This window comes from Oncorhynchus tshawytscha, linkage group LG28, assembly GCF_018296145.1.
Source record: "Oncorhynchus tshawytscha isolate Ot180627B linkage group LG28, Otsh_v2.0, whole genome shotgun sequence".
Classification (NCBI taxonomy): domain Eukaryota; kingdom Metazoa; phylum Chordata; class Actinopteri; order Salmoniformes; family Salmonidae; genus Oncorhynchus; species Oncorhynchus tshawytscha.
Window position 1 is genome coordinate 28,877,966 of NC_056456.1, and position 9,757 is coordinate 28,887,722.

The following is a 9,757-nucleotide window of genomic DNA, read 5'->3' on the forward strand; positions in this document are numbered from 1 at the left end:
TTGTGACAGAACCTAGTGTGATAGCATCAGGATCATCATCTCATGTTTTATGACTGAGAAGTCATGTTATTGATCTCTGTTATCTAGTGAACATTTTCATTATGTAAATTTACATACTTACTCCATTATTAAATGCAAACACAAAGCATATTATAATACATGTCAAAGTACAATTTCACAAATATCCTATTATCTAAGGTCAAATAAATCTCAAGAATTGCGTCCATTTATGCGTGAAATTCTCTTCTGACCACTGGATACATTATGATGACGTTTTTGGAAAAGTACTTATACCTATCAAGACACAAAAATTGCGTTATGAGCTTAACTCAGACGCAGTATACTTAACTCAGTATACATTTTGAGCATCCTCCTGAGTATTTGGCTTCGTGACCCACAAGCTTGTCCAGCTGTGCGACTTCAGAGAAAGCTGATTGGCTCAATCGCAAGTGCTTTTTTTCTAACGGCAAGAAGGTAATATATTTGTTACAAAGCCTCACAATCAACAGTTCCTACAGCAACACAACAGGACTTGGACTAAACAGAACAACAGAGACAAGTATGGGCTGTTCTGGGTTTGTTTCTTCTTGGCAACTTTGTTACTTTGGAAAGAAGACCATTGAGTTTAATTTAGTGTCCACTTGGGCACATACATGGCTTTTTCGTATTGTCCATGTTTTATCACTTCGTGAGAAATTAACAGTAGGTAAAACTCTTAATCACAAACGTATTCTAATCCATGATATGTGTTGACTTCTCTGCCCAAAATATTTTCTCTAGTCTATGGCTGTGCCGGGGAACTCACTACGGATACTGCTTCTCGGTGCGTATTTTGCGCTGACGGTCGGAGCAGACTGCGAGAAGGACTGTGCGCTCTGCCTCAACCGTCTACGGGGGCATCAGACGGCGATTACCACTCTGGTAGGTCAAGTACATTTGGTCATGTTTTAAAGCATATATTTCAAGTAAAGTAACGGGGTGATACTTTTTCCCGCGTCTAACTTTTTCGTAGGGAAAGATTGCGCAGTAGGCTACGCACCTGTGTTTTTTGGTCACCAAAAGAAGCAATGGATAGACAATATTCCATGAGGTGCGTGTATCCTTGGAACACGACTTTATTAAGTTCTTTTTCATTTATTTTGATCCACGTAGACAATGTAATACCAATTAAATTAGGCAACCCATAATGTCAATTGCATCAATATGACATTAATGATTAATGTCGGTTGGATTTTAATCTAGGCTACAGCTTGTGTTGTTGGTCTAACTGGCGACAACATGAGACCACGAGGCATTTATTTTTGCCATGCTTCATGAAGTTTTGAAATTAGAAGAGGATTTGGTTTCATTTATTACATATAGCCTGTAGTAAAACCAAGACTGTTGCGCATCATCAATTTCATGGGAGCCGTGTCACTTCGATTCTTGAAATGTAGGCTATTAAAGGCAATTGAGGAGTGACTGAATCCATGTCTGATTAGCAATTCAATAGTACTGGCCTATCCCAAATGCTCAACATCGAACAAAAAGTCTAAAATCTTACCACAATGGCATAAATTCAGTATCTCCATCAAACCTGTCTTTATTTGTGGCCCTTAGTGTGTTTTAGCTCCATCAGGTGGCATGTTGGTGGTTCAATATAGCCTCAATAAAAATGTTGGTAGATAGCATATTTTCACATCATTCAAATACCCCCAATAAAATAAACATTCATATGAGAAGTTATTTTCTATCAGATAATGTATTTAGAATTATATGTAGGCTATACAAAAGCACTCTTCTCTTCTGCTTTGACAGCTCAGACATAAAAATACATGTTTATGAGGCATTAAAGATGTAGGCTTTGAGGAACATCAGGCTTTCAGGAACATCATGTCTCATTAACTGTGATTCTAAAAAGTGGTAAAATGCACCAGATAAGTGTCTTTCCATCTGTTTCAATATAATGACTCTTAAAACGAGTAGAGCATGAACATCACATTGGAACTGGCAAATAGAATGAATTTGTTCATACATCCAACCGTGTCTCTCCGACATAGGCGAGAGTAACAGCCACACCCAGAGTATTCCATGCACCAGAATTTGACTTGTTGTATCCCCTGTTAAATATTGTTTAATTAAACACTACTTTATATGTAAAATATGCCTTTTGTATTGCAAAAAAATATATCACTGTCGCTCCAGTCAATACGGTGGCAAGAAAAAATATGTGAACCCTTTGGAATTACCTGGAAATTGGTCATAAAATTTGATCTGATCTTCATCTATGTCAACAATTAGCAAACACAGTCTGCTTAAACTAATAACATGCAAACAATTATATTCTTTTATGTCTTTATTGAAGGCATATTTTCTTCTGTTGAAGCCATTCTGTTGTTGATTTACTTCTGTGTTTTGGGTCATATTGTCCTGTTGCATCACCCAACTTCTGTTGAGCTTCAATTGGCGGACAGATAGCCTTATATTCTCCTGCAAAATGTCTTGATAAACTTGGGAATTCATTTTTCCTTAAATGATAGCAAGCTGTCCAGGCCCTGAGGCAGCGAAGCAGCCCCAAACCATGATGCTCCCTGCACCATACTTTACAGTTAGGATGAGGTTTTGATGTTAGTGTGCTGTGCCTTTTTTTCTCCACACATAGTGTTTGTGTGTTCCTTCCAAACAACTCAACTTTAATTTCCTCTGCCCACAGAATATATTTTGCCAGTAGCACACTGGAACATCCAGGTGCTCTTTTGCGAACTTCAGACGTGCAGCAATGGGTTTTTTTGGACAGCAGTGGCTTCTTCCATGGTGTCCTCCCATGAACACCATTCTTGTTTAGTGTTTTACGTATCGTAGACTCGTCAAAAGAGATGTTAGCATGTTCCAGAGATTTTTGTAAGTCTAGGATCCTTCTTAACCTCACTGAGCATTCTCTGTGCTCTTGCAGTCATATTTGCAGGACGGCCACTCCTAGGGAGAGTAGCAACAGTGAGGAACTTTCTCCATTTATAGACAATTTGTCTTGCCATGGACTGATGAACATCAAGGCTTTTAGAGATACTTTTGTAAGTAACCCTTTCCACCTTTATGCAAGTCAACAATTCTTCATCTTAGGTCTTCTGGGATCTCTTTTGTTTGAGGCATGGTTCACATCAGGCAATGCTTCTTGTGAATAGGAAATCAAATGTTGTGAGTGGGTTTTTTTTATAGGGCAGTGCAGCTCTAACCAACATCTCCAATCTCGACTCATTGATTGGACTCCAGGTTAGCTGACTCCTCACTCCAACGAGCTTTTGGAGAATTCATTAGCCTAGGGGTTCACATACTTTTTTCAACCTACACTGTGAATGTTTAAATTATGTATTCAATATAGACAAGAAAAATACAATAATTTGTGTGTTATTAGTTTAAGCACAAAGTGTTTGTCTATTGTTGTGACTTAAAATGTTTTGACCAATTTCTGCAGAAATGTAGGTCATTCCAAAGGCTTCACATACTTTTTCTTGCCATTGCTGCTTCACGGCTGTGTACCATGAGCCCCTTGACAGACACAAGTCTCCAATGAAACTAGATCTCCAGTATGGTATGGGTTTGTGAGCCGCTGATCCACTTCTGTGTTTTGAGGTTCCTCTTCCCTTCCTGTCTTTACAGACATGCTCAATAGAATGTGAGGGCAGCCTGGACACCACGAAGCTCCGCCTCTGCCGAGACGTCCTATTGGAGGAGGTAGATGACATCAAACAGGAAGAGGTGCAGGGTCAGCAGCACCAACTGGCCAAGAAGTATGGCGGCTTCATGAAGCGCTACGGGGGGTTCATGATCAGAAGGCGCTCACCCGTAGAGGGGCGAGTGCAGGGAGGAGAAAACAGCCTGGTGGCTGAGGAAGAGGACATCCGTCTGGAGATCCTGAAGATTCTGAATGCAGAGGCTGAGGGCCAGAGGGATGAGGAAGTGGCCAAGCGCTATGGGGGTACATGAGAAGAGGGGGGACTTGGGGGCCTGGAGGGGGTGGGCAGGCCATTGAAGAAGCGCTACGGGGGCTTCATGAGAAGGGTGGGAAGGCCTGAGTGGCTGGAGGATCAGAAGAACCAGGGGGGTCTCCTGAAGCGCTCCTGGGAGGGGGAGCAGGGTGACTCCCCCCTGGCTGAAATACAGAAGAGATATGGAGGATTCATGGACTAGGGGTCGGCCCCTCCTCCAACCTCTCCTGAGTCTGGACTCTCAATGTTGATTAGATTATACATTCTTGTTCCGTTGTAGAGCTTCACTGTCATGCTTTTTGTTTGATTGGGTATAATGTGACAAAAAAAAGAGTACTGTATGTTTTATGGTTTTGGTTATTTATAAAATAACCTGTGTTCGTTGTGGTGTACGAGGCTGGGGCATGTGTGGAAAACAAATCATGGCATGACCTATTTATTTTCTTTCCCTTTGTCTTGCCATTGGTTTTTAAAGGGATAGTTCACATTTTTTAAATGTTAGTTGAGTTTCCACTTAAAAACTGTCATCCAAACTATGTTTAAGTTTGTTAGTTGGTTATTTAGAAATGGCCAGACTCTCCTGGCGAGGTAACATTAAAATAAGCTACAGCTTCAAAAAAGTTAATTATCCCTTTAAGTGGCCATAGAACATTTTCTGAAGCTCCCATTTCCACCACAAAGTCTCACAAAAGGCTGTAACTATGGGGGAGAAGGCTATTGTGGCCTTCCCATTGGTGGTTTGGTCTTTGGAACTGAAGGGCCCATCAATGTTATCTGCTTTGTTGTTGGAACATGGAGGTACCCTACTCTAAGTACTGCTATACCCGTGTGTTGTAGTTATCCATCTAATGGCAGTGTGTCGGTCGCTTTTCATTGTTATTATAATAACCATGTTGCTCTTTCCACAGTGCTCACACTTATCCCAGTATGCTGATGTTGAAACATGTTGCTTTCAGTCGATAAATGCCCTCATTTTTTCTTCTTTCTATTGAGAACAGAGCAGCATTTCAGACCAATTAGTTGTACAAAACATAATAAACCCATGTATCCTGCAGAAATAAGTGGACTCCACTGGTTGTTTGATGTGTTTTTCTGCTTGGGAAGTGGAGCCAATGTTCCTGCCTCACTCTGCCAAGCCCACCTGAGATAATAACTCTGGTGTTAATGGTGAGGATTGGATTTATTTGACGCATTCACTCAGCCCTATGTCTATCTTTATTTTGTACAGATTGCTCAAGTGAGCGCAAAATATTAACAGTTTTTAGTTTCTTAGCTCCCTAACGTCTCAGACTACCAAAACTTCACTGATTGATATTTTGCTTAACTTAATCTCCCCCCCAGAGGTTTATATGAAGAATGCTCTTCCTCACAATAAGGCAGTATTTTAAATGACTCACAAGTTAGATCTACAAAACAGGATAAATAGCCCCCTCTCCTGTCTGACACATTAATTTATATCATTCATTTCTCTAACTTCACTTCTCAATGGTAGTTGTTTCCAAAGGCACCACCATATCTATATCCACAGCCATTAACTTCCAAAATGTTGGCAGATACATACATAATGTAAGGAATAAACGCTGATGTTTTGTACATTACCTTGGGAAATAATGGACGACGCAGCGGGACGAGGCAGAGCCGAGTTCCTTTGTGTAGTTAATTCTTCCAAGATCATAGAGTACCATAGTAATACCCATAAATCCTAGCGGTCAAACAGGGAAATGATTCCAATCGTTTTTCCACCATTCATTTTTCCCAAAGTGGATTTTAGAAAAACTTAAAATTAAGGCAGTGTTTTGTGTTTGTTTACCCAGGCATGACGTTTTGAAAATTTCACTAGGACAAGGTGACTTTTATCAGTATATTCGCCTGTATTTACCCCCCAAAAATGAAATGCTAATTGGCTACTAATTTGGCTATCATAAAGAATTACAAATGACATGATGACCTGGATGAGACTGCCGAATCGGAGTAAAGGTAAGAATCTCTGATGTTAGCTAAATGTAGTAATTCATAATTTGGCTACATTTCTTTAAATGGACAATTCTGTGAACTGTCTCATGCAAGTTTTAAATTGACACAATACCTGTTAGCAAAGGTGTCAGCTAGAGATGATGTGCAGGAGCTTGCAGGGATTTGTAGTTTTGCATGAGGCCTACTTTGATGCTAATTATCATTTTCGAATCTGAGAGTAAATAGAGCTGAATATATTGATAAGTCACCTTGTCTGAGAGAGATTTACATGTTATCAAAACGTCACGCCAGGGTAAGCCTACACAGCCCTTAATTTAAGTGTTTCTAAAATTTCCTATAGGAAAAATGAATGGTTTAAAAACGATTGGAACCATTTCCCTGTTTGACCGCTAGGTTTTATGGGTCTTATGACACCTCCACTGTGGGGTTCTATGTACAGAACATTGGCATTTATCCCACTTATAACAGTTGCCAAAGAAAACAATATGAAAGAACACATTTACTGGTAAAAATACTTTTCTTCATTGATATTTAGATTTTTAAACGCAAATTCATACTTTCTCATCTTTTGGTTGCTAGAGATGCGACCCAGTCGTTCTTTTGATTAGTTCGATATTTACGGACGTGACCCAGTCATTCGTTCTTTATGTTCTGTTGCCATGTTCGGTGGCAACGTTCTAATCCTTTGCTTGCTGCTAGCTAGCCAACTAGCCACGACTGCACAGTCATTACCTCTGCAGCCAGAATAAGAGCAAAGTTTATTCTGTTGCATTTGTTAAAACTGTTTATCCCACTTATACCAGTTGCCAAAGAAAACATTACTAATACACAATATAATACCGAATATAAATAAAATGTTGTTGTTGATATTTTAATTTATATAAGCAACTTCATACTTTCTCATCTTTTGGTTGCTAGAGACACAATCCAGTTGTTCGTTTGATTAGTTCTGTCACACCCCGATCTGCTTCCCCTGTCTTTGTGATTGTCTCCACCCACCTCCAGGTGTCACCCATCTTCCCCATTATCCCCTGTGTATTTATACCTGTGTTCTCTGTTTGTCTGTTGCCAGTTTGTCTTGTTTGTGAAGTCAATCAGCGTTTTTGTATTCAGCTCCTGCTTTTCCCCAGTCTCTCTTTTCTCATCCTCCTGGTTTTTGATCCTTGCCTGTCCTGACCCTGTACCCGCCCCCCTGACCACTCTGCCTGCTCCTGAGCCTGCCTGCTGTCCTGTACCTTTGCCCCACCTCTCGATTACCGACCTCTGCCTGACCTGACCTTGAGCCTGCCTGCTGTCTTGTACCTTTGCCCCTGTTGCTGTAATAAACATTGCTACTTTGACACAGTCTGCACCTGGGTCTTACCTTGATTCCTGATAGTTCAATATTTATGGACTCGACCCAGTCGTAAGTTCTTTATGTTCCATTGCCATGCTCGCTGGCAATGTTCTTATCCCTTGCATGTTAGCTAGCCGGCTAGCAACCAGAATATACCAGAGTGTTGAATACTCCTTTCTAATTGGCTTGAAGGGCATTCTAGAGAATGCATTATTTCCCTATAATGCATGGTATATTTGCACGGTAGAATTCAATGGCTAGTTAATTTGTGCATGTTTTGTTTAAGCTGCCTTTAAAAGCAAAAGTCAAATTGAATAGAATATTGGTATTGTTGAATTCGATTTTCATAATAGCAAGCTAGGACTGATGGTTTGGTTAGCTAAACTAGCAAGTCTGTTTGTTTAGTTACCACGGCAACTACTGTAGCTAACTAGTAAACTTGCTAGCTACTTCAGTGGATGTTGAACACATTTCTACCTGCAAATGAACACATTTCTACATGCAGTCATGGTATAAAAGGGATAATCAACTCGAGGCTCTATGGGTTCTCTGGAATATAATGCAACTCCGCGGAAGGTCAGTTCCACTCCACTAGCACGTCGTGGAACACACTTTCCATGGAACGCATAGCCCCTCGTTGATTATCCCTTACTTAATGTCCATTCTATAATGCCCTTCTAGCCAATCAGAAACTAGTATTCAACTATGCTGTGGTATAAATACAGGTAACTGCCTAAATAAAGTGTCTCAATAGGGCATTGGGCCACCTCGAGCCGCCAGAACAGCTTCAATACACCTTGGCATATATTCTTCAAGTGTCTGAAACCATTCTTCCATGATAAATTCCATCATTTGGTGTTTTGTTAATGGTTGTGAAAAACGCTTTCTCGTGTACCACTCCAGAAACCCCCATAAGTGTTCAATTGGGTTGAGATCTGACACACACACACACACACACACACACACACACACACACACACACAGAGAAAAACAGAAAACCGCCTATGCTCCTTTGAGACCGCTCTTTAAAAGTCACTGAGATCTTTTCTTCTAAGGTAGCCAAAATAATACATGAACCTAAGCATGATAGGATGTTCATTTCTTAATTAACTCTGCCATTGAGTTGCCCGCTCTCCACTCCCTTTTCCCTCAGAACAGCCTCAATTCATCGGGGCATGGACTCTACAGGGTGTCGAAAGCATTCCACAGGGATGCTGGCCCATGATGACTCCAATGCTTCCCACAGTTGTGTCAAGTTTGCTGGATATCCTTTGGATGGTGGGCCATTCTTGATACATACAGGAAACTGTTGAACTTAAAAAAGAACAGCATTGAAGTTCTTCACACAAACCGGTGCACCTGGCACCTACTACCATACCTGGTTCAAAGGCACTTAAATCTTTTGTATTGCCCATTCACCCTCTGAATGCCACACATACACAATCCATGTCTCAATTGTCTCAAGGCTTAAAAAGCCTTCTTTAACCTGTTTCCTCCTCTTAATCTACACTGATGTGGCTTTAACAAAATAAAGGCTGTATCACATCTTGCCGTGATTGGGAGTCCCATAAGGTGGCGCACAATTGGCCCAGCATCGTATGTTTTTGGCTGGGGTAGGCCGTCATTGTAAATAATAATTTGTTCTAAACTGACTTACCTAGTTAAATAAAGGTACAACATTTTTTTTATAATAATGAAAAAATGAAAAAAATGGACATCTATAAGGGATCATAGCTTTCACCTCGATTCACCTGGTCAGTCTATCTATGTAATTGAAAGAGCGGTGGTCCATAATGTTTTGTCAAAATATATCCCTCATCTTGACATATAATAAAAACTTGAATGTCAATCATTCAGCCTTCATTGACACAATGGAAAATTCTAATGATTCATTATTGAAATATTATGGGTGACGGAGAAAAACAAATTGGTATAATTTAAGGCCAAGTTTCAAACAATAATGTAGGCAATAGGGATGGTGGTGTGAGCATGGGGGTCTGGGCAGATGAGATGTAGTCATTGTTTGTGTGTGCATGTAAGTTGTTGTTTGCATGTATAAGTTTGTATTTGGAATGTACATTTTTTTTAAAGAATATAGGGAAAATACAATATTATATCTAAAAAATATTATATGAATTTAATTAATTAATCAATTCTTATTAATTAAATGTCTTGTCAACCCTCATTAATCTCAAATTAGGTCTATGCTTCAGAACATTTTTATTGTTATGTACCATGTGATTATGTAGTCGGTCATTTTTTGTGTGGAAATTTTTGTTTTGACATTCTACAAGAGAAACTATAATGTTGTAAAATATAGTCTGCAGGCACTTGTGAATAACAAACAACAATAAATCCCACAATTCCTTGTGTAGTTCCAGAGCTCGAGTTTTGACAAAGAACATGGATATACTGACAAGATGCAAGTCTCTGTGCCCTAACAATGGGAGTCGTTGTCCACAAAGCAACAAGCTGTCTAGCT

At 39.9% G+C, this 9,757-nt stretch overlaps 1 pseudogene; it reads left to right on the top strand.

Moving 5' to 3' along the window:
* Positions 1–303: 303 nt before the first annotated feature.
* Positions 304–5,031, top strand: LOC112227029 (annotated as a pseudogene).
* Positions 5,032–9,757: the final 4,726 nt, after the last annotated feature.